At 49.6% G+C, this 26,434-nt stretch overlaps 12 non-coding genes and 2 pseudogenes across 12 annotated transcripts; all 14 read left to right on the top strand.

Moving 5' to 3' along the window:
• The first annotated feature begins 221 nt into the window (after positions 1 to 221).
• LOC141191810 (U2 spliceosomal RNA) lies at positions 222 to 412 on the top strand. Its single transcript, XR_012265512.1, has one exon. It is a non-coding gene; the product is annotated as a U2 spliceosomal RNA (small nuclear RNA).
• Positions 413 to 1,527: 1,115 nt separating this feature from the next.
• LOC141191809 (U2 spliceosomal RNA) lies at positions 1,528 to 1,718 on the top strand. The gene has a single exon (XR_012265511.1). It is a non-coding gene; the product is annotated as a U2 spliceosomal RNA (small nuclear RNA).
• A 1,115-nt stretch (positions 1,719 to 2,833) lies between these two features.
• Positions 2,834 to 3,024, top strand: LOC141191808 (U2 spliceosomal RNA). Its single transcript, XR_012265510.1, has one exon. It is a non-coding gene; the product is annotated as a U2 spliceosomal RNA (small nuclear RNA).
• A 1,115-nt stretch (positions 3,025 to 4,139) lies between these two features.
• On the top strand, positions 4,140 to 4,217 carry LOC141192190 (U2 spliceosomal RNA; annotated as a pseudogene).
• A 5,566-nt stretch (positions 4,218 to 9,783) lies between these two features.
• Positions 9,784 to 9,980, top strand: LOC141192116 (U2 spliceosomal RNA). Its single transcript, XR_012265808.1, has one exon. It is a non-coding gene; the product is annotated as a U2 spliceosomal RNA (small nuclear RNA).
• A 1,112-nt stretch (positions 9,981 to 11,092) lies between these two features.
• Positions 11,093 to 11,283, top strand: LOC141192087 (U2 spliceosomal RNA). Its single transcript, XR_012265780.1, has one exon. It is a non-coding gene; the product is annotated as a U2 spliceosomal RNA (small nuclear RNA).
• A 1,115-nt stretch (positions 11,284 to 12,398) lies between these two features.
• On the top strand, positions 12,399 to 12,589 carry LOC141191806 (U2 spliceosomal RNA). Its single transcript, XR_012265508.1, has one exon. It is a non-coding gene; the product is annotated as a U2 spliceosomal RNA (small nuclear RNA).
• A 1,115-nt stretch (positions 12,590 to 13,704) lies between these two features.
• Positions 13,705 to 13,895, top strand: LOC141191805 (U2 spliceosomal RNA). The gene has a single exon (XR_012265507.1). It is a non-coding gene; the product is annotated as a U2 spliceosomal RNA (small nuclear RNA).
• Positions 13,896 to 15,010: 1,115 nt separating this feature from the next.
• Positions 15,011 to 15,088, top strand: LOC141192192 (U2 spliceosomal RNA; annotated as a pseudogene).
• Positions 15,089 to 20,651: 5,563 nt separating this feature from the next.
• On the top strand, positions 20,652 to 20,849 carry LOC141192123 (U2 spliceosomal RNA). Its single transcript, XR_012265815.1, has one exon. It is a non-coding gene; the product is annotated as a U2 spliceosomal RNA (small nuclear RNA).
• Positions 20,850 to 21,964: 1,115 nt separating this feature from the next.
• On the top strand, positions 21,965 to 22,155 carry LOC141191804 (U2 spliceosomal RNA). The gene has a single exon (XR_012265506.1). It is a non-coding gene; the product is annotated as a U2 spliceosomal RNA (small nuclear RNA).
• A 1,115-nt stretch (positions 22,156 to 23,270) lies between these two features.
• Positions 23,271 to 23,461, top strand: LOC141191803 (U2 spliceosomal RNA). The gene has a single exon (XR_012265505.1). It is a non-coding gene; the product is annotated as a U2 spliceosomal RNA (small nuclear RNA).
• A 1,112-nt stretch (positions 23,462 to 24,573) lies between these two features.
• On the top strand, positions 24,574 to 24,764 carry LOC141192063 (U2 spliceosomal RNA). Its single transcript, XR_012265757.1, has one exon. It is a non-coding gene; the product is annotated as a U2 spliceosomal RNA (small nuclear RNA).
• A 1,115-nt stretch (positions 24,765 to 25,879) lies between these two features.
• LOC141192017 (U2 spliceosomal RNA) lies at positions 25,880 to 26,070 on the top strand. Its single transcript, XR_012265713.1, has one exon. It is a non-coding gene; the product is annotated as a U2 spliceosomal RNA (small nuclear RNA).
• The last annotated feature ends 364 nt before the right edge of the window (positions 26,071 to 26,434 follow it).

The raw sequence follows: 26,434 nt of genomic DNA, 5'->3' as shown, positions 1-26,434 counted from the left end.
CGGGTGGGAACAGCAGGGGGTGAAGGTGCTGTGTTTAAAGAGGTGGAGTTATGCAGATCTAAAACGCGTGGATTGCAGCAGCAGCAAGCCGAAAAGTGCAGGCATGTAAGGGATCTAGAGGTTGACAACATGTCTTCTTAACGGGAGTCCAGGAGCTCATCTCCACAAATGGACTTTTCAGGATCCTTGGGTGGCTCCGTAGTTTGAAACCAATTCTGGCTATCGCTTCTCGGCCTTTTGGCTAAGATCAAGTGTAGTATCTGTTCTTATCAGTTTAATATCTGATACGTCCCCTATCTGGGGACCATATATTAAATGGATTTTTAGAACAGGGAGATGGAAAAAGAGCTTGCTCTGTCCACTCCACGCATTGACCTGGTATTGCAGTATCTCCAGGACCGGTGCACCCCTTCTTTAATGCAGTTTCTAAAATCAGAAAGAATTGAATTCAATGTTTTTTGTTCATTTTGCTTGTTTGTCGGATTTTGGGATGGACTCTTTGGCTTTGCTTTTCTTCTCCTCATTGGATTTTTCATGTTCAAAGTTGCAGAAGCCAGATTACAAGCTCATTTTGGTTCAACTTCAGCAACTGTGCATTGCATTGCCATGTAATGTGATGCAATGCTATCTTTCTAGCTCTCCCTTTTTACTTCCTTTTGGATAAACAGACATATTAGGCAAGCATTTTGGAGCTTTCACCTAAATAACTACAGGTGGTGAGATAAGCTGCACAATATAATTGACCTTTCAGTATATTGTTGCACACACACCATCTATTTAGCAAATGCCCTTGTTATCAACAGCAGCCTTTTAAACTCACCTGAGCTAACAGGTATGTGCGCTGGTTACTCTGCTGCGCTTAAAATTTCTTTTTTGGTTTGCTACAATGCCTTTTCTGAAACGTTGTCTCCCTCTGCTGGAACACTGACTTCTTTCATTTAATGCCTGCAGACTATAAAAGAGAACCCAACCCAAAAAGTTTGGTTGATTAGTCTGTGGCATTCTGTTAAACTGTTGCTTATGGCGGTCTCTGTGAGCTTCTCAGCGACATTCAGCCAGCCAGGTATCCTGCCTGCAGTAGATGGAATGTGGCAATGGAACGCTGGCTGCGCGTGTCATAATAGGCTCTGAGCCTTTATATACCTGTGCACAGCAGCAGCCACCTTCAGTCTGCTGCTGGACAGCCAGCAGCAGCAGCAGCAGGAGAGGTATGTAATCAGGAGCCCTCCTGCTAAGGGTAGACAGCTGCTCGTTCCACCCCACCCCCCGCCTTAATTGGTTCTCCTCCCTTCCAACGGTGTTGAGGCGGGTGGGAACAGCAGGGGGTGAAGGTGCTGTGTTTAAAGAGGTGGAGTTATGCAGATCTAAAACGCGTGGATTGCAGCAGCAGCAAGCCGAAAAGTGCAGGCATGTAAGGGATCTAGAGGTTGACAACATGTCTTCTTAACGGGAGTCCAGGAGCTCATCTCCACAAATGGACTTTTCAGGATCCTTGGGTGGCTCCGTAGTTTGAAACCAATTCTGGTTATCGCTTCTCGGCCTTTTGGCTAAGATCAAGTGTAGTATCTGTTCTTATCAGTTTAATATCTGATACGTCCCCTATCTGGGGACCATATATTAAATGGATTTTTAGAACAGGGAGATGGAAAAAGAGCTTGCTCTGTCCACTCCACGCATTGACCTGGTATTGCAGTATCTCCAGGACCGGTGCACCCCTTCTTTAATGCAGTTTCTAAAATCAGAAAGAATTGAATTCAATGTTTTTTGTTCATTTTGCTTGTTTGTCGGATTTTGGGATGGACTCTTTGGCTTTGCTTTTCTTCTCCTCATTGGATTTTTCATGTTCAAAGTTGCAGAAGCCAGATTACAAGCTCATTTTGGTTCAACTTCAGCAACTGTGCATTGCATTGCCATGTAATGTGATGCAATGCTATCTTTCTAGCTCTCCCTTTTTACTTCCTTTTGGATAAACAGACATATTAGGCAAGCATTTTGGAGCTTTCACCTAAATAACTACAGGTGGTGAGATAAGCTGCACAATATAATTGACCTTTCAGTATATTGTTGCACACACACCATCTATTTAGCAAATGCCCTTGTTATCAACAGCAGCCTTTTAAACTCACCTGAGCTAACAGGTATGTGCGCTGGTTACTCTGCTGCGCTTAAAATTTCTTTTTTGGTTTGCTACAATGCCTTTTCTGAAACGTTGTCTCCCTCTGCTGGAACACTGACTTCTTTCATTTAATGCCTGCAGACTATAAAAGAGAACCCAACCCAAAAAGTTTGGTTGATTAGTCTGTGGCATTCTGTTAAACTGTTGCTTATGGCGGTCTCTGTGAGCTTCTCAGCGACATTCAGCCAGCCAGGTATCCTGCCTGCAGTAGATGGAATGTGGCAATGGAACGCTGGCTGCGCGTGTCATAATAGGCTCTGAGCCTTTATATACCTGTGCACAGCAGCAGCCACCTTCAGTCTGCTGCTGGACAGCCAGCAGCAGCAGCAGCAGGAGAGGTATGTAATCAGGAGCCCTCCTGCTAAGGGTAGACAGCTGCTCGTTCCACCCCACCCCCCGCCTTAATTGGTTCTCCTCCCTTCCAACGGTGTTGAGGCGGGTGGGAACAGCAGGGGGTGAAGGTGCTGTGTTTAAAGAGGTGGAGTTATGCAGATCTAAAACGCGTGGATTGCAGCAGCAGCAAGCCGAAAAGTGCAGGCATGTAAGGGATCTAGAGGTTGACAACATGTCTTCTTAACGGGAGTCCAGGAGCTCATCTCCACAAATGGACTTTTCAGGATCCTTGGGTGGCTCCGTAGTTTGAAACCAATTCTGGTTATCGCTTCTCGGCCTTTTGGCTAAGATCAAGTGTAGTATCTGTTCTTATCAGTTTAATATCTGATACGTCCCCTATCTGGGGACCATATATTAAATGGATTTTTAGAACAGGGAGATGGAAAAAGAGCTTGCTCTGTCCACTCCACGCATTGACCTGGTATTGCAGTATCTCCAGGACCGGTGCACCCCTTCTTTAATGCAGTTTCTAAAATCAGAAAGAATTGAATTCAATGTTTTTTGTTCATTTTGCTTGTTTGTCGGATTTTGGGATGGACTCTTTGGCTTTGCTTTTCTTCTCCTCATTGGATTTTTCATGTTCAAAGTTGTAGAAGCCAGATTACAAGCTCATTTTGGTTCAACTTCAGCAACTGTGCATTGCATTGCCATGTAATGTGATGCAATGCTATCTTTCTAGCTCTCCCTTTTTACTTCCTTTTGGATAAACAGACATATTAGGCAAGCATTTTGGAGCTTTCACCTAAATAACTACAGGTGGTGAGATAAGCTGCACAATATAATTGACCTTTCAGTATATTGTTGCACACACACCATCTATTTAGCAAATGCCCTTGTTATCAACAGCAGCCTTTTAAACTCACCTGAGCTAACAGGTATGTGCGCTGGTTACTCTGCTGTGCTTAAAATTTCTTTTTTGGTTTGCTACAATGCCTTTTCTGAAACGTTGTCTCCCTCTGCTGGAACACTGACTTCTTTCATTTAATGCCTGCAGACTATAAAAGAGAACCCAACCCAAAAAGTTTGGTTGATTAGTCTGTGGCATTCTGTTAAACTGTTGCTTATGGCGGTCTCTGTGAGCTTCTCAGCGACATTCAGCCAGCCAGGTATCCTGCCTGCAGTAGATGGAATGTGGCAATGGAACGCTGGCTGCGCGTGTCATAATAGGCTCTGAGCCTTTATATACCTGTGCACAGCAGCAGCCACCTTCAGTCTGCTGCTGGACAGCCAGCAGCAGCAGCAGCAGGAGAGGTATGTAATCAGGAGCCCTCCTGCTAAGGGTAGACAGCTGCTCGTTCCACCCCACCCCCCGCCTTAATTGGTTCTCCTCCCTTCCAACGGTGTTGAGGCGGGTGGGAACAGCACGGGGTGAAGGTGCTGTGTTTAAAGAGGTGGAGTTATGCAGATCTAAAACGCGTGGATTGCAGCAGCAGCAAGCCGAAAAGTGCAGGCATGTAAGGGATCTAGAGGTTGACAACATGTCTTCTTAACGGGAGTCCAGGAGCTCATCTCCACAAATGGACTTTTCAGGATCCTTGGGTGGCTCCGTAGTTTGAAACCAATTCTGGTTATCGCTTCTCGGCCTTTTGGCTAAGATCAAGTGTAGTATCTGTTCTTTTAAGAACACAAGAGCTACGATCTACACTTGACGAGAGCGATCGAACTCGGAAGGAGAAGAGCTTCGGAGCCCAGCTGACATCGGAGAAGGAAGGCGGATATCGGTGGGAGGAAGAAGCTCTAAAGAATCCAGAAGAAGACGAAGACTCGGAGAAGAATCGGGCTGTCCTGTGGAATCTTCGAGGAAGAAAATCATCGAGACAAAGACCTTTCGGGGAATTTGTCCAGAACACGACGGGAGAAGAATCTGCATAGCTCCACCCATTCCGGGAAGAGTTCCAGATCCAGCTCCAAGAAGTAACTGCAGGAGGAAAGCCATGGCAAGCGCTGCGAGGAAGGCCGAAAAGAAGAGCCTGGAGCAGGAGACAGCCAGGAGGGCCCAGCCAGGAGCCGATTCTGACCCCAAGGACTCTGCCTCCACGACTGGCCAGCAGAAGGGACCCCAGAAGCCCCGCCACGAAGCTCCAGCCCTGGAGCCATGGATGCGGCAGACGGTGGCCCTGAAGCTGAAGGAAGTGGATGGGAGGGTGCCGGACATGTCCTCGGACGTGTTCTGCCAGAAGATGCTGCTGGATCGAGGCTTCTCCAGGTCGGACACCCTCAGCATCCAGACCTTCTTGACGGGGATCTTCTTCGTCACCTTCGCCACTGTGAACACCTGCAGTAGGTTCTGGGAAATGGTAAGCGCAAAAGGACCGGATAATTCTTTCTCTGCCTTTACAGGTAGCTGCCCTATCCAGAGGGACGAAAGGAGGATCACAGTCTCCATGCGCAACCCGCACACCCCAGGCCAAGACATCTGTACCTTCCTGAGACGCTTCTGTTTGGTTGTGAAGGAACCCTCTCACATCCTGAATGGACTCGGCTTCTGGACAGGTAAGTGGTCGGTGACCGTTAGACTTCACAGGGACCTGGCGTACTCAGACGGACTTCGGCACCTGCCCCCGACATTCTCCCTGGGCAACTCCTACGGCCTCATCTATTACCCGGACATGCCGCGGAACTGCAGGAGATGCGGCAAGAACGGCCACGAGATGAAGGACTGCAAGGAGGATGCCTGCAGGATTTGTCGAGTGACGGGACACAGCTCGAAGGACTGCCCGAAGAAGACGTCCTGCAACCTGTGTGGGCTGGCGGCTCATCTGTACAAGGATTGCCCCAAGCGTGAGAGATCCTGGGCATCGGTGGTTGTGACGACCCCAGCTACGGAGGACAAGGCCCCGACGACCAGGCCTGTGAAGGTCAAGGACGCGACGACCAAGGCCCCAGCGGCCAAGGCCGAGACGAGCAAGGCCAAAGCGGTCAAGGAGTCGGTGGCCAAAGCCCCAGCGACGGTCCCAGCAGCTCCGAAGCAGAAGAAAAAGTCAAAGGAGGGTAAGAGTTCTGTCACCCCTCTCTCGATCCCTCCCCCTGCCACCCCCGTCCAATCCCCCCCCACCCCGGCCACCCCTGCTGAGGATTCCACTTCCTCTTCCTCCTTCCCCTACTCCTCAGCAGGTGTCCTTTCCCCTGCCCCGGCAGCCACTCTCCCTCCCCAGACCATGGTAGCGGTGGAATTAACCTTTCCTCCACCCACCGCTATCTATTCCGAGGAGGATTTTCCCCTTCTTGTCTCCCCAGTTCCAACCCGGGGAAAGAGGAAGGTGGAGGACAGCCCTGCTACTGAATCCTCCAAAAAGAAGATTCTGGATTTCGTAGGCGAAAAGGAGGATACCCTCCCTGAGCCAGAAGAGATGGAGCACATGGTTGAGACCCTGGTGGCCGAGCCAGAAGAGGAGGAACTGGTGGTCGCCGAGATCGAGGCCGCGCTGCTTGACCAGATGGAGGAAGAGGGCCTGCTGGTGATCCCGTCACCAGCAGTCAACACCGACGAGGGACCACCCGACCGGAGTGGTAACTAAGGTGTATTGCCTGCGCTAACTTTTTCTTTCTTCCCTACATGATGGCTAATATTAACTTATTTTCCATTAATGTCAGGAGCATCAAGGACAAGTTCAGACGTCAGACTATTTATGCCTTCCTTACTTCCCAATTGTGTGATGTTTATATGTTGCAGGAATGTTCCCTTCCCTCCTCTAGGTCCTTCAAACATCTGGCCAGGGAGTGGTCCCACGGTCCATCCTACTGGTCCGGTGGGGGTGACTGCAAGTCTGCGGGGGTCGCAATTCTGATCAGGGGGGGCGCATTCACGCTTGAGTCCGTCCAGGAGCTCATCTGCGGCAGGGCTCTTGTTGTAGATGGCAACTGGGCGGGAGAACCTGTCAGGTTCATCAACGTGTATGCGTCCCCACTGAAAAATGAGCGTTTGGAGCTTTTCCAGACCCTGCGGCTTCAGCTTGCCACCACCAGGACCTTAGTGATGGCCGGGGATTTCAACTGCCCCATCGAGGAGGATGGTCGTAGTTCTGGCACATCTGCCAAGTTGGACATCACGTCCAAGCTGCTCATCGAGATGGTAACCGAGGCCTCTCTTCAGGACGTGGTGGGCTCCATGGGGAGAGGCTCCATGAACTATTCGTGGAGCCGACCCGATGGCTCACTCCGCTCCAGAATTGACTTTGTGTTCACCTCTCGGGCAGTCAGGCAGAGTAGGCACTCGATGGTCTCCTGCTTCTTCTCCGACCACAGAGCCATTCACTTACAAGGTGTCCTCGGCGACGGTTTTCCGTCCGGCCCCGGCTCCTGGAAGCTGAATTGTGCTCTGCTGGCTCAGGATGAAGTCGTGGAGGAGCTGAGAGCAGCCTACGCAATGTGGCAGTCCTACAAGGGTAGCTTCCAAACAGTCTCTGATTGGTGGGAATATGTTAAACTTGAGTTTCGCTGTTTCTTTCAGGCCAAGGGTCGACAACAGGCGTGTGAGAAGAGGAGGGACTTCAGAGGGCTGCAGCGCGAGCTGCGGTCGCTGCAGGACCTTCTTCACTGCGGCTGGGACGTGAGGGAGGAGCTGGAGGAGACCAAGAAGAGCCTGAAAAGGCACTTTGAGGAGGAGTCCAAGCGAATCGTCTTCCGTTCCAAAGTGGAGAATCTGGAGAAGGGTGAGAAATGTAACTCATTCTTTTTCAGGAAACTTCATGCCGGTCACACGCCCCTGAACGAGCTGCGAGACGAGAGCGGAAACATGCGACGTGGGAAGGAGGACGTGATGAGGGTCGTCAGCGACTTCTACAGCGAACTCTACTCCCACAAGACTACCGACCCCGACGCTGCTGATAAGTTCCTGTCAGGTATCACTAACCATCTTGATCCTGCAGGCACGGCAGCCTTGGACAAACCTCTGATGGTGGGCGAATTGCTCTCTGCCGCTAAATCCTTTAGGACCGGCAGGACCCCGGGCAGTGATGGTCTTCCAGCGGAGCTCTATGTAGCGCTGGGAGACCTCATCTGTCCGGACCTGTTGGACCTGTACGAGGAGATGGTGGTGGAGGGTAGAATGCCTCCATCTTTGAGGGAAGGAATGGTCACGATCCTGTACAAGCGGAAGGGAGAGAGGTGCGACCTGAGGAATTGGCGTCCCATCACTCTGCTCAACGTGGACTACAAGATCCTGGCCAAGACGATGGCGACACGACTTAAGACGGTCATCGGACGGATCATCCACCCGGACCAGACCTGCGGCATCCCTGGACGTCGCATCGCAGACAGCCTCGCTCTCGTGCGGGACACGGTCGAGTACATCAAGGTCCGCCGCGCACACGCGGCCCTGGTCTCCTTGGATCAGGAGAAGGCCTTTGACCGGGTTTCCCACGAGTTCATGGGCCGAGCTCTGCACCGGTTAGGTTTGGGTAACATGTTTTGTTCGTATGTCCGTCTGATGTATTTTGATATCCACAGCTCGGTGTTGGTGAACGGCTGGAAGACTGACCCCTTCCCTGTCCTCTCTGGGGTCAGACAAGGCTGCCCTCTATCACCTCTTCTTTTTGTTTGTGTTATAGAACTCTTCGCAGAGGCTATCCGGCAGAATGGAGAGATCAGAGGGATCACCGCACCGGGTCCGGGACGACACGAGGTCAAGTGCTCGCTCTACATGGACGACGTCACCGTCTTCTGCGCTGATCGTGGTTCAGTCGACGCCCTCGTCCAGACGTGTGAGAGGTTCGGCCGGGCTTCAGGGGCCAAAGTCAACTGCAGGAAGTCGGAAGCCATGCTCTTCGGGGATTGGCAGCCGGCCTCCTCCGCCCCCTTCCCCTTCAACATTCAACCGGATTTCCTCAAGGTGCTGGGAGTCTGGTTCGGGAAGGAAGGAGCGGCCCTCAAGTCCTGGCAAGAACGCTTGGCCAAGGTGAAGCAACGGATCGGACTCTGGAGCCTCAGACACCTCACTTGTGAGGGTAAGGCACTCGTCCTGCGTAATGAGGTCCTGCCCGTCTTGCAGTACACGGCGCAGGCCTGGCCCCCACACGTCACTGTGTGCAGGGCCATTACCAGGACAGTGTTTCACTTTGTCTGGGGATCCAAGATGGACAGAGTCAGGCGGGCCGTCATGTACAAGGAGCCTCGCAAGGGTGGGAAGGGCGTTCCAGATATCCCCACCCTCCTGCGATCCTCTTTTGTGTGTGATTGTGTCCGCCGGACTTTGCAAGTCAAGAATGGCTCCGCGGGCAGGTCCATGTCTCGCTTCTTCCTGCTTCCTCTTTGGAGGCGACTCGGCTGGGACAAGTGGGACAGCTCCTTCCCCTACAACTGGACGACGCCATGGTTCTATGGAGACGTCGTTCGATTTGTGGGGGAGCATCAACTGGAGGGACTCAAGCCCGACTTGTGGAAGCCCAAAACTATCCACAAGCTAATCAGAGCCAAGGATGACGTGGAGAACATCACAGGACTTCACCAGGATACGCTGGAGACTGTGTGGACAAATGTGTCGTCTGACAGGCTGACCAACGGGCACAAGGACTTGACGTGGATGGCGATTCAGGGCGGACTGCCCGTCCGGTCATTCATGCATGCCCGGAACCTGTGCAAGACCCGGTACTGCCCAAGGTGCCCCTTCGTGGAGGAAACATCTTTGCACACTTTTTGGGACTGCGGATTTGCACAGCGCCTATTGACTGCACTTGAGGACGACCTGAGGAACTCTGTCCCCAGGGCGAGCCTATCGCACCATTCTGTGCTTTACGGACTCTTCCCTGGGGTTCATACCGTCGGAGCCATCCAGGAGGCTTGGCGCCTTATGAACTGCTTCAAGGATGCCGTTTGGGTCGCCAGGAACCGGCTCATCTTGAGGAGGGAGAGGATGTCCATCCAGGACTGCCGCAGGCTGATCCACAGCCTGCTCAGAGACTATTCCATCATGGACGGTCCGGAGGACGAGGATGAGGACTAAACCCCTCCTCCCCCTCTCCCCTTATGTGTCTTGTCTTTCAATAAAGCTTCGGGCCTGTGATTTTCCCCTCCCCATCCCCTTTTTCCCAATCCCCATCCCTTATCACGGTTCGTCGTACTGTATTGATTGACATACTTTTTCTTTCAGATTGAGTGTTTTTTGTGTAGCATAGGGGTGTGATGTGTCTAGTTAGTGCGTCGTATCCTCATGCTATGTAAATATGATGTAGAATTCTGTGTGTACTGGGCTGCGGCACTGTACACTGTCTGTTAACTTATTTTTTGTGCTAATAAAAGATATATTCAATCAAAAAAAAAATCTGTTCTTATCAGTTTAATATCTGATACGTCCCCTATCTGGGGACCATATATTAAATGGATTTTTAGAACAGGGAGATGGAAAAAGAGCTTGCTCTGTCCACTCCACGCATTGACCTGGTATTGCAGTATCTCCAGGACCGGTGCACCCCTTCTTTAATGCAGTTTCTAAAATCAGAAAGAATTGAATTCAATGTTTTTTGTTCATTTTGCTTGTTTGTCGGATTTTGGGATGGACTCTTTGGCTTTGCTTTTCTTCTCCTCATTGGATTTTTCATGTTCAAAGTTGCAGAAGCCAGATTACAAGCTCATTTTGGTTCAACTTCAGCAACTGTGCATTGCATTGCCATGTAATGTGATGCAATGCTATCTTTCTAGCTCTCCCTTTTTACTTCCTTTTGGATAAACAGACATATTAGGCAAGCATTTTGGAGCTTTCACCTAAATAACTACAGGTGGTGAGATAAGCTGCACAATATAATTGACCTTTCAGTATATTGTTGCACACACACCATCTATTTAGCAAATGCCCTTGTTATCAACAGCAGCCTTTTAAATTCACCTGAGCTAACAGGTATGTGCGCTGGTTACTCTGCTGCGCTTAAAATTTCTTTTTTGGTTTGCTACAATGCCTTTTCTGAAACGTTGTCTCCCTCTGCTGGAACACTGACTTCTTTCATTTAATGCCTGCAGACTATAAAAGAGAACCCAACCCAAAAAGTTTGGTTGATTAGTCTGTGGCATTCTGTTAAACTGTTGCTTATGGCGGTCTCTGTGAGCTTCTCAGCGACATTCAGCCAGCCAGGTATCCTGCCTGCAGTAGATGGAATGTGGCAATGGAACGCTGGCTGCGTGTGTCATAATAGGCTCTGAGCCTTTATATACCTGTGCACAGCAGCAGCCACCTTCAGTCTGCTGCTGGACAGCCAGCAGCAGCAGCAGGAGAGGTATGTAATCAGGAGCCCTCCTGCTAAGGGTAGACAGCTGCTCGTTCCACCCCACCCCCCGCCTTAATTGGTTCTCCTTCCTTCCAACGGTGTTGAGGCGGGTGGGAACAGCAGGGGGTGAAGGTGCTGTGTTTAAAGAGGTGGAGTTATGCAGATCTAAAACGCGTGGATTGCAGCAGCAGCAAGCCGAAAAGTGCAGGCATGTAAGGGATCTAGAGGTTGACAACATGTCTTCTTAACGGGAGTCCAGGAGCTCATCTCCACAAATGGACTTTTCAGGATCCTTGGGTGGCTCCGTAGTTTGAAACCAATTCTGGTTATCGCTTCTCGGCCTTTTGGCTAAGATCAAGTGTAGTATCTGTTCTTATCAGTTTAATATCTGATACGTTCCCTATCTGGGGACCATATATTAAATGGAATTTTAGAACAGGGAGATGGAAAAAGAGCTTGCTCTGTCCACTCCACGCATTGACCTGGTATTGCAGTATCTCCAGGACCGGTGCACCCCTTCTTTAATGCAGTTTCTAAAATCAGAAAGAATTGAATTCAATGTTTTTTGTTCATTTTGCTTGTTTGTCGGATTTTGGGATGGACTCTTTGGCTTTGCTTTTCTTCTCCTCATTGGATTTTTCATGTTCAAAGTTGCAGAAGCCAGATTACAAGCTCATTTTGGTTCAACTTCAGCAACTGTGCATTGCATTGCCATGTAATGTGATGCAATGCTATCTTTCTAGCTCTCCCTTTTTACTTCCTTTTGGATAAACAGACATATTAGGCAAGCATTTTGGAGCTTTCACCTAAATAACTACAGGTGGTGAGATAAGCTGCACAATATAATTGACCTTTCAGTATATTGTTGCACACACACCATCTATTTAGCACATGCCCTTGTTATCAACAGCAGCCTTTTAAACTCACCTGAGCTAACAGGTATGTGCGCTGGTTACTCTGCTGCGCTTAAAATTTCTTTTTTGGTTTGCTACAATGCCTTTTCTGAAACGTTGTCTCCCTCTGCTGGAACACTGACTTCTTTCATTTAATGCCTGCAGACTATAAAAGAGAACCCAACCCAAAAAGTTTGGTTGATTAGTCTGTGGCATTCTGTTAAACTGTTGCTTATGGCGGTCTCTGTGAGCTTCTCAGCGACATTCAGCCAGCCAGGTATCCTGCCTGCAGTAGATGGAATGTGGCAATGGAACGCTGGCTGCGCGTGTCATAATAGGCTCTGAGCCTTTATATACCTGTGCACAGCAGCAGCCACCTTCAGTCTGCTGCTGGACAGCCAGCAGCAGCAGCAGCAGGAGAGGTATGTAATCAGGAGCCCTCCTGCTAAGGGTAGACAGCTGCTCGTTCCACCCCACCCCCCGCCTTAATTGGTTCTCCTCCCTTCCAACGGTGTTGAGGCGGGTGGGAACAGCAGGGGGTGAAGGTGCTGTGTTTAAAGAGGTGGAGTTATGCAGATCTAAAACGCGTGGATTGCAGCAGCAGCAAGCCGAAAAGTGCAGGCATGTAAGGGATCTAGAGGTTGACAACATGTCTTCTTAACGGGAGTCCAGGAGCTCATCTCCACAAATGGACTTTTCAGGATCCTTGGGTGGCTCCGTAGTTTGAAACCAATTCTGGTTATCGCTTCTCGGCCTTTTGGCTAAGATCAAGTGTAGTATCTGTTCTTATCAGTTTAATATCTGATACGTCCCCTATCTGGGGACCATATATTAAATGGATTTTTAGAACAGGGAGATGGAAAAAGAGCTTGCTCTGTCCACTCCACGCATTGACCTGGTATTGCAGTATCTCCAGGACCGGTGCACCCCTTCTTTAATGCAGTTTCTAAAATCAGAAAGAATTGAATTCAATGTTTTTTGTTCATTTTGCTTGTTTGTCGGATTTTGGGATGGACTCTTTGGCTTTGCTTTTCTTCTCCTCATTGGATTTTTCATGTTCAAAGTTGCAGAAGCCAGATTACAAGCTCATTTTGGTTCAACTTCAGCAACTGTGCATTGCATTGCCATGTAATGTGATGCAATGCTATCTTTCTAGCTCTCCCTTTTTACTTCCTTTTGGATAAACAGACATATTAGGCAAGCATTTTGGAGCTTTCACCTAAATAACTACAGGTGGTGAGATAAGCTGCACAATATAATTGACCTTTCAGTATATTGTTGCACACACACCATCTATTTAGCAAATGCCCTTGTTATCAACAGCAGCCTTTTAAACTCACCTGAGCTAACAGGTATGTGCGCTGGTTACTCTGCTGCGCTTAAAATTTCTTTTTTGGTTTGCTACAATGCCTTTTCTGAAACGTTGTCTCCCTCTGCTGGAACACTGACTTCTTTCATTTAATGCCTGCAGACTATAAAAGAGAACCCAACCCAAAAAGTTTGGTTGATTAGTCTGTGGCATTCTGTTAAACTGTTGCTTATGGCGGTCTCTGTGAGCTTCTCAGCGACATTCAGCCAGCCAGGTATCCTGCCTGCAGTAGATGGAATGTGGCAATGGAACGCTGGCTGCGCGTGTCATAATAGGCTCTGAGCCTTTATATACCTGTGCACAGCAGCAGCCACCTTCAGTCTGCTGCTGGACAGCCAGCAGCAGCAGCAGCAGGAGAGGTATGTAATCAGGAGCCCTCCTGCTAAGGGTAGACAGCTGCTCGTTCCACCCCACCCCCCGCCTTAATTGGTTCTCCTCCCTTCCAACGGTGTTGAGGCGGGTGGGAACAGCAGGGGGTGAAGGTGCTGTGTTTAAAGAGGTGGAGTTATGCAGATCTAAAACGCGTGGATTGCAGCAGCAGCAAGCCGAAAAGTGCAGGCATGTAAGGGATCTAGAGGTTGACAACATGTCTTCTTAACGGGAGTCCAGGAGCTCATCTCCACAAATGGACTTTTCAGGATCCTTGGGTGGCTCCGTAGTTTGAAACCAATTCTGGTAATCGCTTCTCGGCCTTTTGGCTAAGATCAAGTGTAGTATCTGTTCTTATCAGTTTAATATCTGATACGTCCCCTATCTGGGGACCATATATTAAATGGATTTTTAGAACAGGGAGATGGAAAAAGAGCTTGCTCTGTCCACTCCACGCATTGACCTGGTATTGCAGTATCTCCAGGACCGGTGCACCCCTTCTTTAATGCAGTTTCTAAAATCAGAAAGAATTGAATTCAATGTTTTTTGTTCATTTTGCTTGTTTGTCGGATTTTGGGATGGACTCTTTGGCTTTGCTTTTCTTCTCCTCATTGGATTTTTCATGTTCAAAGTTGCAGAAGCCAGATTACAAGCTCATTTTGGTTCAACTTCAGCAACTGTGCATTGCATTGCCATGTAATGTGATGCAATGCTATCTTTCTAGCTCTCCCTTTTTACTTCCTTTTGGATAAACAGACATATTAGGCAAGCATTTTGGAGCTTTCACCTAAATAACTACAGGTGGTGAGATAAGCTGCACAATATAATTGACCTTTCAGTATATTGTTGCACACACACCATCTATTTAGCAAATGCCCTTGTTATCAACAGCAGCCTTTTAAACTCACCTGAGCTAACAGGTATGTGCGCTGGTTACTCTGCTGCGCTTAAAATTTCTTTTTTGGTTTGCTACAATGCCTTTTCTGAAACGTTGTCTCCTTCTGCTGGAACACTGACTTCTTTCATTTAATGCCTGCAGACTATAAAAGAGAACCCAACCCAAAAAGTTTGGTTGATTAGTCTGTGGCATTCTGTTAAACTGTTGCTTATGGCGGTCTCTGTGAGCTTCTCAGCGACATTCAGCCAGCCAGGTATCCTGCCTGCAGTAGATGGAATGTGGCAATGGAACGCTGGCTGCGCGTGTCATAATAGGCTCTGAGCCTTTATATACCTGTGCACAGCAGCAGCCACCTTCAGTCTGCTGCTGGACAGCCAGCAGCAGCAGCAGCAGGAGAGGTATGTAATCAGGAGCCCTCCTGCTAAGGGTACACAGCTGCTCGTTCCACCCCACCCCCCGCCTTAATTGGTTCTCCTCCCTTCCAACGGTGTTGAGGCGGGTGGGAACAGCAGGGGGTGAAGGTGCTGTGTTTAAAGAGGTGGAGTTATGCAGATCTAAAACGCGTGGATTGCAGCAGCAGCAAGCCGAAAAGTGCAGGCATGTAAGGGATCTAGAGGTTGACAACATGTCTTCTTAACGGGAGTCCAGGAGCTCATCTCCACAAATGGACTTTTCAGGATCCTTGGGTGGCTCCGTAGTTTGAAACCAATTCTGGTTATCGCTTCTCGGCCTTTTGGCTAAGATCAAGTGTAGTATCTGTTCTTTTAAGAACACAAGAGCTACGATCTACACTTGACGAGAGCGATCGAACTCGGAAGGAGAAGAGCTTCGGATCCCAGCTGACATCGGAGAACGAAGGCGGATATCGGTGGGAGGAAGAAGCTCTAAAGAATCCAGAAGAAGACGAAGACTCGGAGAAGAATCGGGCTGTCCTGTGGAATCTTCGAGGAAGAAAATCATCGAGACAAAGACCTTTCGGGGAATTTGTCCAGAACACGACGGGAGAAGAATCTGCATAGCTCCACCCATTCCGGGAAGAGTTCCAGATCCAGCTCCAAGAAGTAACTGCAGGAGGAAAGCCATGGCAAGCGCTGCGAGGAAGGCCGAAAAGAAGAGCCTGGAGCTGGGGACAGCCAGGAGGGCCCAGCCAGGAGCCGATTCTGACCCCAAGGACTCTGCCTCCACGACTGGCCAGCAGAAGGGACCCCAGAAGCCCCGCCACGAAGCTCCAGCCCTGGAGCCATGGATGCGGCAGACGGTGGCCCTGAAGCTGAAGGAAGTGGATGGGAGGGTGCCGGACATGTCCTCGGACGTGTTCTGCCAGAAGATGCTGCTGGATCGAGGCTTCTCCAGGTCGGACACCCTCAGCATCCAGACCTTCTTGACGGGGATCTTCTTCGTCACCTTCGCCACTGTGAACACCTGCAGGAGGTTCTGGGAAATGGTAAGCGCAAAAGGACCGGATAATTCTTTCTCTGCCTTTACAGGTAGCTGCCCTATCCAGAGGGATGAAAGGAGGATCACGGTCTCCATGCGCAACCCGCACACCCCAGGCCAAGACATCTGTACCTTCCTGAGACGCTTCTGTTTGGTTGTGAAGGAACCCTCTCACATCCTGAATGGACTCGGCTTCTGGACAGGTAAGTGGTCGGTGACCGTTAGACTTCACAGGGACCTGGCGTACTCAGACGGACTTCGGCACCTGCCCCCGACATTCTCCCTGGGCAACTCCTACGGCCTCATCTATTACCCGGACATGCCGCGGAACTGCAGGAGATGCGGCAAGAACGGCCACGAGATGAAGGACTGCAAGGAGGATGCCTGCAGGATTTGTCGAGTGACGGGACACAGCTCGAAGGACTGCCCGAAGAAGACGTCCTGCAACCTGTGTGGGCTGGCGGCTCATCTGTACAAGGATTGCCCCAGGCGTGAGAGATCCTGGGCATCGGTGGTTGCGACGACCCCAGCTACGGAGGACAAGGCCCCGACGACCAGGCCTGTGAAGGTCAAGGACGCGACGACCAAGGCCCCAGCGGCCAAGGCCGAGACGACCAAGGCCAAAGCGGTCAAGGAGTCGGTGGCCAAAGCCCCAGCGACGGTCCCAGCAGCTCCGAAGCAGAAGAAAAAGTCAAAGGAGGGTAAGAGTTCTGTCACCCCTCTCTCGATCCCTCCCCCTGCCACCCCCGTCCAATCCCCCCCCACCCCGGCCACCCCTGCTGAGGATTCCACTTCCTCTTCCTCCTTCCCCTACTCCTCAGCAGGTGTCCTTTCCCCTGCCCCGGCAGCCACTCTCCCTCCCCAGACCATGGTAGCGGTGGAATTAACCTTTCCTCCACCCGCCGCTATCTATTCCGAGGAGGATTTTCCCCTTCTTGTCTCCCCAGTTCCAACCCGGGGAAAGAGGAAGGTGGAGGACAGCCCTGCTACTGAATCCTCCAAAAAGAAGATTCTGGATTTCGTAGGCGAAAAGGAGGATACCCTCCCTGAGCCAGAAGAGATGGAGCACATGGTTGAGACCCTGGTGGCCGAGCCAAAAGAGGAGGAACTGGTGGTCGCCGAGATCGAGGCCGCGCTGCTTGACCAGATGGAGGAAGAGGGCCTGCTGGTGATCCCGTCACCAGCAGTCAACACCGACGAGGGACCACCCGACCGGAGTGGTAACTAAGGTGTATTGCCTGCGCTAACTTTTTCTTTTTTCCCTACATGATGGCTAATATTAACTTATTTTCTATTAATGTCAGGAGCATCAAGGACAAGTTCAGACGTCAGACTATTTATGCCTTCCTTACTTCCCAGTTGTGTGATGTTTATATGTTGCAGGAATGTTCCCTTCCCTCCTCTAGGTCCTTCAAACATCTGGCCAGGGAGTGGTCCCACGGTCCATCCTACTGGTCCGGTGGGGGTGACTGCAAGTCTGCGGGGGTCGCAATTCTGATCAGGGGGGGCGCATTCACGCTTGAGTCCGTCCAGGAGCTCATCTGCGGCAGGGCTCTTGTTGTAGATGGCAACTGGGCGGGAGAACCTGTCAGGTTCATCAACGTGTATGCGTCCCCACTGAAGAATGAGCGTTTGGAGCTTTTCCAGACCCTGCGGCTTCAGCTTGCCACCACCAGGACCTTAGTGATGGCCGGGGATTTCAACTGCCCCATCGAGGAGGACGGTCGTAGTTCTGGCACATCTGCCAAGTTGGACATCACGTCCAAGCTGCTCATCGAGATGGTAACCGAGGCCTCTCTTCAGGACGTGGTGAGCTCCATGGGGAGAGGCTCCACGAACTATTCGTGGAGCCGACCCGATGGCTCACTCCGCTCCAGGATTGACTTTGTGTTCACCTCTCGGGCAGTCAGGCAGAGTAGGCACTCGATGGTCTCCTGCTTCTTCTCCGACCACAGAGCCATTCACTTACAAGGTGTCCTCGGCGACGGTTTTCCGTCCGGCCCCGGCTCCTGGAAGCTGAATTGTGCTCTGCTGGCTCAGGATGAAGTCGTGGAGGAGCTGAGAGCAGCCTACGCAATGTGGCAGTCCTACAAGGGTAGCTTCCAAACAGTCTCTGATTGGTGGGAATATGTTAAACTTGAGTTTCGCTGTTTCTTTCAGGCCAAGGGTCGACAACAGGCGTGTGAGAAGAGGAGGGACTTCAGAGGGCTGCAGCGCGAGCTGCGGTCGCTGCAGGACCTTCTTCACTGCGGCTGGGACGTGAGGGAGGAGCTGGAGGAGACCAAGAAGAGCCTGAAAAGGCACTTTGAGGAGGAGTCCAAGCGAATCATCTTCCGTTCCAAAGTGGAGAATCTGGAGAAGGGTGAGAAATGTAACTCATTCTTTTTCAGGAAACTTCATGCCGGTCACACGCCCCTGAACGAGCTGCGAGACGAGAGCGGAAACATGCGACGTGGGAAGGAGGACGTGATGAGGGTCGTCAGCGACTTCTACAGCGAACTCTACTCCCACAAGACTACCGACCCCGATGCTGCTGATAAGTTCCTGTCAGGTATCACTAACCATCTTGATCCTGCAGGCACGGCAGCCTTGGACAAACCTCTGATGGTGGGCGAATTGCTCTCTGCCGCTAAATCCTTTAGGACCGGCAGGACCCCGGGCAGTGATGGTCTTCCAGCGGAGCTCTATGTAGCGCTGGGAGACCTCATCTGTCCGGACCTGTTGGACCTGTACGAGGAGATGGTGGTGGAGGGTAGAATGCCTCCATCTTTGAGGGAAGGAATGGTCACGATCCTGTACAAGCGGAAGGGAGAGAGGTGCGACCTGAGGAATTGGCGTCCCATCACTCTGCTCAACGTGGACTACAAGATCCTGGCCAAGACGATGGCGACACGACTTAAGACGATCATCGGACGGATCATCCACCCGGACCAGACCTGCGGCATCCCTGGACGTCGCATCGCAGACAGCCTCGCTCTCGTGCGGGACACGGTCGAGTACATCAAGGTCCGCCGCGCACACGCGGCCCTGGTCTCCTTGGATCAGGAGAAGGCCTTCGACCGGGTTTCCCACGAGTTCATGGGCCGAGCTCTGCACCGGTTAGGTTTGGGTAACATGTTTTGTTCGTATGTCCGTCTGATGTATTTTGATATCCACAGCTCGGTGTTGGTGAACGGCTGGAAGACTGACCCCTTCCCTGTCCTCTCTGGGGTCAGACAAGGCTGCCCTCTATCACCTCTTCTTTTTGTTTGTGTTATAGAACTCTTCGCAGAGGCTATCCGGCAGAATGGAGAGATCAGAGGGATCACCGCACCGGGTCCGGGACGACACGAGGTCAAGTGCTCGCTCTACATGGACGACGTCACCGTCTTCTGCGCTGATCGTGGTTCAGTCGACGCCCTCGTCCAGACGTGTGAGAGGTTCGGCCGGGCTTCAGGGGCCAAAGTCAACTGCAGGAAGTCGGAAGCCATGCTCTTCGGGGATTGGCAGCCGGCCTCCTCCGCCCCCTTCCCCTTCAACATTCAACCGGATTTCCTCAAGGTGCTGGGAGTCTGGTTCGGGAAGGAAGGAGCGGCCCTCAAGTCCTGGCAAGAACGCTTGGCCAAGGTGAAGCAACGGATCGGACTCTGGAGCCTCAGACACCTCACTTGTGAGGGTAAGGCACTCATCCTGCGTAATGAGGTCCTGCCCGTCTTGCAGTACACGGCGCAGGCCTGGCCCCCACACGTCACTGTGTGCAGGGCCATTACCAGGACAGTGTTTCACTTTGTCTGGGGATCCAAGATGGACAGAGTCAGGCGGGCCGTCATGTACAAGGAGCCTCGCAAGGGTGGGAAGGGCGTTCCAGATATCCCCACCCTCCTGCGATCCTCTTTTGTGTGTGATTGTGTCCGCCGGACTTTGCAAGTCAAGAATGGCTCCGCGGGCAGGTCCATGTCTCGCTTCTTCCTGCTTCCTCTTTGGAGGCGACTCGGCTGGGACAAGTGGGACAGCTCCTTCCCCTACAACTGGACGACGCCATGGTTCTACGGAGATGTCGTTCGATTTGTGGGGGAGCATCAACTGGAGGGACTCAAGCCCGACTTGTGGAAGCCCAAAACTATCCACAAGCTAATCAGAGCCAAGGATGACGTGGAGAACATCACAGGACTTCACCAGGACACGCTGGAGACTGTGTGGACAAATGTGTCGTCTGACAGGCTGACCAACGGGCACAAGGACTTGTCGTGGATGGCGATTCAGGGCGGACTGCCCGTCCGGTCATTCATGCATGCCCGGAACCTGTGCAAGACCCGGTACTGCCCAAGGTGCCCCTTCGTGGAGGAAACATCTTTGCACACTTTTTGGGACTGCGGATTTGCACAGCGCCTATTGACTGCACTTGAGGACGACCTGAGGAACTCTGTCCCCAGGGCGAGCCTATCGCACCATTCTGTGCTTTACGGACTCTTCCCTGGGGTTCATACCGTCGGAGCCATCCAGGAGGCTTGGCGCCTTATGAACTGCTTCAAGGATGCCGTTTGGGTCGCCAGGAACCGGCTCATCTTGAGGAGGGAGAGGATGTCCATCCAGGACTGCCGCAGGCTGATCCACAGCCTGCTCAGAGACTATTCCATCATGGACGGTCCGGAGGACGAGGACGAGGACTAAACCCCTCCTCCCCCTCTCCCCTTATGTGTCTTGTCTTTCAATAAAGCTTCGGGCCTGTGATTTTCCCCTCCCCATCCCCTTTTTCCCAATCCCCATCCCTTATCACGGTTCGTCGTACTGTATTGATTGACATGCTTTTCTTTCAGATTGAGTGTTTTGTGTAGCATAGGGGTGTGATGTGTCTAGTTAGTGCGTCGTATCCTCATGCTATGTAAATATGATGTAGAATTCTGTGTGTACTGGGCTGCGGCACTGTACACTGTCTGTTAACTTATTTTTTGTGCTAATAAAAGATATATTCAATCAAAAAAAAAAATCTGTTCTTATCAGTTTAATATCTGATACGTCCCCTATCTGGGGACCATATATTAAATGGATTTTTAGAACAGGGAGATGGAAAAAGAGCTTGCTCTGTCCACTCCACGCATTGACCTGGTATTGCAGTATCTCCAGGACCGGTGCACCCCTTCTTTAATGCAGTTTCTAAAATCAGAAAGAATTGAATTCAATGTTTTTTGTTCATTTTGCTTGTTTGTCGGATTTTGGGATGGACTCTTTGGCTTTGCTTTTCTTCTCCTCATTGGATTTTTCATGTTCAAAGTTGCAGAAGCCAGATTACAAGCTCATTTTGGTTCAACTTCAGCAACTGTGCATTGCATTGCCATGTAATGTGATGCAATGCTATCTTTCTAGCTCTCCCTTTTTACTTCCTTTTGGATAAACAGACATATTAGGCAAGCATTTTGGAGCTTTCACCTAAATAACTACAGGTGGTGAGATAAGCTGCACAATATAATTGACCTTTCAGTATATTGTTGCACACACACCATCTATTTAGCAAATGCCCTTGTTATCAACAGCAGCCTTTTAAACTCACCTGAGCTAACAGGTATGTGCGCTGGTTACTCTGCTGCGCTTAAAATTTCTTTTTTGGTTTGCTACAATGCCTTTTCTGAAACGTTGTCTCCCTCTGCTGGAACACTGACTTCTTTCATTTAATGCCTGCAGACTATAAAAGAGAACCCAACCCAAAAAGTTTGGTTGATTAGTCTGTGGCATTCTGTTAAACTGTTGCTTATGGCGGTCTCTGTGAGCTTCTCAGCGACATTCAGCCAGCCAGGTATCCTGACTGCAGTAGATGGAATGTGGTAATGGAACGCTGGCTGCGCGTGTCATAATAGGCTCTGAGCCTTTATATACCTGTGCACAGCAGCAGCCACCTTCAGTCTGCTGCTGGACAGCCAGCAGCAGCAGCAGCAGGAGAGGTATGTAATCAGGAGCCCTCCTGCTAAGGGTAGACAGCTGCTCGTTCCACCCCACCCCCCGCCTTAATTGGTTCTCCTCCCTTCCAACGGTGTTGAGGCGGGTGGGAACAGCAGGGGGTGAAGGTGCTGTGTTTAAAGAGGTGGAGTTATGCAGATCTAAAACGCGTGGATTGCAGCAGCAGCAAGCCGAAAAGTGCAGGCATGTAAGGGATCTAGAGGTTGACAACATGTCTTCTTAACGGGAGTCCAGGAGCTCATCTCCACAAATGGACTTTTCAGGATCCTTGGGTGGCTCCGTAGTTTGAAACCAATTCTGGTTATCGCTTCTCGGCCTTTTGGCTAAGATCAAGTGTAGTATCTGTTCTTATCAGTTTAATATCTGATACGTCCCCTATCTGGGGACCATATATTAAATGGATTTTTAGAACAGGGAGATGGAAAAAGAGCTTGCTCTGTCCACTCCACGCATTGACCTGGTATTGCAGTATCTCCAGGACCGGTGCACCCCTTCTTTAATGCAGTTTCTAAAATCAGAAAGAATTGAATTCAATGTTTTTTGTTCATTTTGCTTGTTTGTCGGATTTTGGGATGGACTCTTTGGCTTTGCTTTTCTTCTCCTCATTGGATTTTTCATGTTCAAAGTTGCAGAAGCCAGATTACAAGCTCATTTTGGTTCAACTTCAGCAACTGTGCATTGCATTGCCATGTAATGTGATGCAATGCTATCTTTCTAGCTCTCCCTTTTTACTTCCTTTTGGATAAACAGACATATTAGGCAAGCATTTTGGAGCTTTCACCTAAATAACTACAGGTGGTGAGATAAGCTGCACAATATAATTGACCTTTCAGTATATTGTTGCACACACACCATCTATTTAGCAAATGCCCTTGTTATCAACAGCAGCCTTTTAAACTCACCTGAGCTAACAGGTATGTGCGCTGGTTACTCTGCTGCGCTTAAAATTTCTTTTTTGGTTTGCTACAATGCCTTTTCTGAAACGTTGTCTCCCTCTGCTGGAACACTGACTTCTTTCATTTAATGCCTGCAGACTATAAAAGAGAACCCAACCCAAAAAGTTTGGTTGATTAGTCTGTGGCATTCTGTTAAACTGTTGCTTATGGCGGTCTCTGTGAGCTTCTCAGCGACATTCAGCCAGCCAGGTATCCTGCCTGCAGTAGATGGAATGTGGCAATGGAACGCTGGCTGCGCGTGTCATAATAGGCTCTGAGCCTTTATATACCTGTGCACAGCAGCAGCCACCTTCAGTCTGCTGCTGGACAGCCAGCAGCAGCAGCAGCAGGAGAGGTATGTAATCAGGAGCCCTCCTGCTAAGGGTAGACAGCTGCTCGTTCCACCCCACCCCCCGCCTTAATTGGTTCTCCTCCCTTCCAACGGTGTTGAGGCGGGTGGGAACAGCAGGGGGTGAAGGTGCTGTGTTTAAAGAGGTGGAGTTATGCAGATCTAAAACGCGTGGATTGCAGCAGCAGCAAGCCGAAAAGTGCAGGCATGTAAGGGATCTAGAGGTTGACAACATGTCTTCTTAACGGGAGTCCAGGAGCTCATCTCCACAAATGGACTTTTCAGGATCCTTGGGTGGCTCCGTAGTTTGAAACCAATTCTGGTTATCGCTTCTCGGCCTTTTGGCTAAGATCAAGTGTAGTATCTGTTCTTATCAGTTTAATATCTGATACGTCCCCTATCTGGGGACCATATATTAAATGGATTTTTAGAACAGGGAGATGGAAAAAGAGCTTGCTCTGTCCACTCCACGCATTGACCTGGTATTGCAGTATCTCCAGGACCGGTGCACCCCTTCTTTAATGCAGTTTCTAAAATCAGAAAGAATTGAATTCAATGTTTTTTGTTCATTTTGCTTGTTTGTCGGATTTTGGGATGGACTCTTTGGCTTTGCTTTTCTTCTCCTCATTGGATTTTTCATGTTCAAAGTTGCAGAAGCCAGATTACAAGCTCATTTTGGTTCAACTTCAGCAACTGTGCATTGCATTGCCATGTAATGTGATGCAATGCTATCTTTCTAGCTCTCCCTTTTTACTTCCTTTTGGATAAACAGACATATTAGGCAAGCATTTTGGAGCTTTCACCTAAATAACTACAGGTGGTGAGATAAGCTGCACAATATAATTGACCTTTCAGTATATTGTTGCACACACACCATCTATTTAGCAAATGCCCTTGTTATCAACAGCAGCCTTTTAAACTCACCTGAGCTAACAGGTATGTGCGCTGGTTACTCTGCTGCGCTTAAAATTTCTTTTTTGGTTTGCTACAATGCCTTTTCTGAAACGTTGTCTCCTTCTGCTGGAACACTGACTTCTTTCATTTAATGCCTGCAGACTATAAAAGAGAACCCAACCCAAAAAGTTTGGTTGATTAGTCTGTGGCATTCTGTTAAACTGTTGCTTATGGCGGTCTCTGTGAGCTTCTCAGCGACATTCAGCCAGCCAGGTATCCTGCCTGCAGTAGATGGAATGTGGCAATGGAACGCTGGCTGCGCGTGTCATAATAGGCTCTGAGCCTTTATATACCTGTGCACAGCAGCAGCCACCTTCAGTCTGCTGCTGGACAGCCAGCAGCAGCAGCAGGAGAGGTATGTAATCAGGAGCCCTCCTGCTAAGGGTAGACAGCTGCTCGTTCCACCCCACCCCCCGACTTAATTGGTTCTCCTCCCTTCCAACGGTGTTGAGGCGGGTGGGAACAGCAGGGGGTGAAGGTGCTGTGTTTAAAGAGGTGGAGTTATGCAGATCTAAAACGCGTGGATTGCAGCAGCAGCAAGCCGAAAAGTGCAGGCATGTAAGGGATCTAGAGGTTGACAACATGTCTTCTTAACGGGAGTCCAGGAGCTCATCTCCACAAATGGACTTTTCAGGATCCTTGGGTGGCTCCGTAGTTTGAAACCAATTCTGGTTATCGCTTCTCGGCCTTTTGGCTAAGATCAAGTGTAGTATCTGTTCTTATCAGTTTAATATCTGATACGTCCCCTATCTGGGGACCATATATTAAATGGATTTTTAGAACAGGGAGATGGAAAAAGAGCTTGCTCTGTCCACTCCACGCATTGACCTGGTATTGCAGTATCTCCAGGACCGGCGCACCCCTTCTTTAATGCAGTTTCTAAAATCAGAAAGAATTGAATTCAATGTTTTTTGTTCATTTTGCTTGTTTGTCGGATTTTGGGATGGACTCTTTGGCTTTGCTTTTCTTCTCCTCATTGGATTTTTCATGTTCAAAGTTGCAGAAGCCAGATTACAAGCTCATTTTGGTTCAACTTCAGCAACTGTGCATTGCATTGCCATGTAATGTGATGCAATGCTATCTTTCTAGCTCTCCCTTTTTACTTCCTTTTGGATAAACAGACATATTAGGCAAGCATTTTGGAGCTTTCACCTAAATAACTACAGGTGGTGAGATAAGCTGCACAATATAATTGACCTTTCAGTATATTGTTGCACACACACCATCTATTTAGCAAATGCCCTTGTTATCAACAGCAGCCTTTTAAACTCACCTGAGCTAACAGGTATGTGCGCTGGTTACTCTGCTGCGCTTAAAATTTCTTTTTTGGTTTGCTACAATGCCTTTTCTGAAACGTTGTCTCCCTCTGCTGGAACACTGACTTCTTTCATTTAATGCCTGCAGACTATAAAAGAGAACCCAACCCAAAAAGTTTGGTTGATTAGTCTGTGGCATTCTGTTAAACTGTTGCTTATGGCGGTCTCTGTGAGCTTCTCAGCGACATTCAGCCAGCCAGGTATCCTGCCTGCAGTAGATGGAATGTGGCAATGGAACGCTGGCTGCGCGTGTCATAATAGGCTCTGAGCCTTTATATACCTGTGCACAGCAGCAGCCACCTTCAGTCTGCTGCTGGACAGCCAGCAGCAGCAGCAGCAGGAGAGGTATGTAATCAGGAGCCCTCCTGCTAAGGGTAGACAGCTGCTCGTTCCACCCCACCCCCCGCCTTAATTGGTTCTCCTCCCTTCCAACGGTGTTGAGGCGGGTGGGAACAGCAGGGGGTGAAGGTGCTGTGTTTAAAGAGGTGGAGTTATGCAGATCTAAAACGCGTGGATTGCAGCAGCAGCAAGCCGAAAAGTGCAGGCATGTAAGGGATCTAGAGGTTGACAACATGTCTTCTTAACGGGAGTCCAGGAGCTCATCTCCACAAATGGACTTTTCAGGATCCTTGGGTGGCTCCGTAGTTTGAAACCAATTCTGGTTATCGCTTCTTGGCCTTTTGGCTAAGATCAAGTGTAGTATCTGTTCTTATCAGTTTAATATCTGATACGTCCCCTATCTGGGGACCATATATTAAATGGATTTTTAGAACAGGGAGATGGAAAAAGAGCTTGCTCTGTCCACTCCACGCATTGACCTGGTATTGCAGTATCTCCAGGACCGGTGCACCCCTTCTTTAATGCAGTTTCTAAAATCAGAAAGAATTGAATTCAATGTTTTTTGTTCATTTTGCTTGTTTGTCGGATTTTGGGATGGACTCTTTGGCTTTGCTTTTCTTCTCCTCATTGGATTTTTCATGTTCAAAGTTGCAGAAGCCAGATTACAAGCTCATTTTGGTTCAACTTCAGCAACTGTGCATTGCATTGCCATGTAATGTGATGCAATGCTATCTTTCTAGCTCTCCCTTTTTACTTCCTTTTGGATAAACAGACATATTAGGCAAGCATTTTGGAGCTTTCACCTAAATAACTACAGGTGGTGAGATAAGCTGCACAATATAATTGACCTTTCAGTATATTGTTGCACACACACCATCTA

Source organism: Phyllobates terribilis, unplaced genomic scaffold (assembly GCF_046119375.1).
Source record: "Phyllobates terribilis strain yellow unplaced genomic scaffold, ASM4611937v1 Scaffold_52__1_contigs__length_9100884, whole genome shotgun sequence".
Taxonomy (NCBI): domain Eukaryota; kingdom Metazoa; phylum Chordata; class Amphibia; order Anura; family Dendrobatidae; genus Phyllobates; species Phyllobates terribilis.
This window is presented reverse-complemented; position numbering and strand designations above follow the sequence as displayed.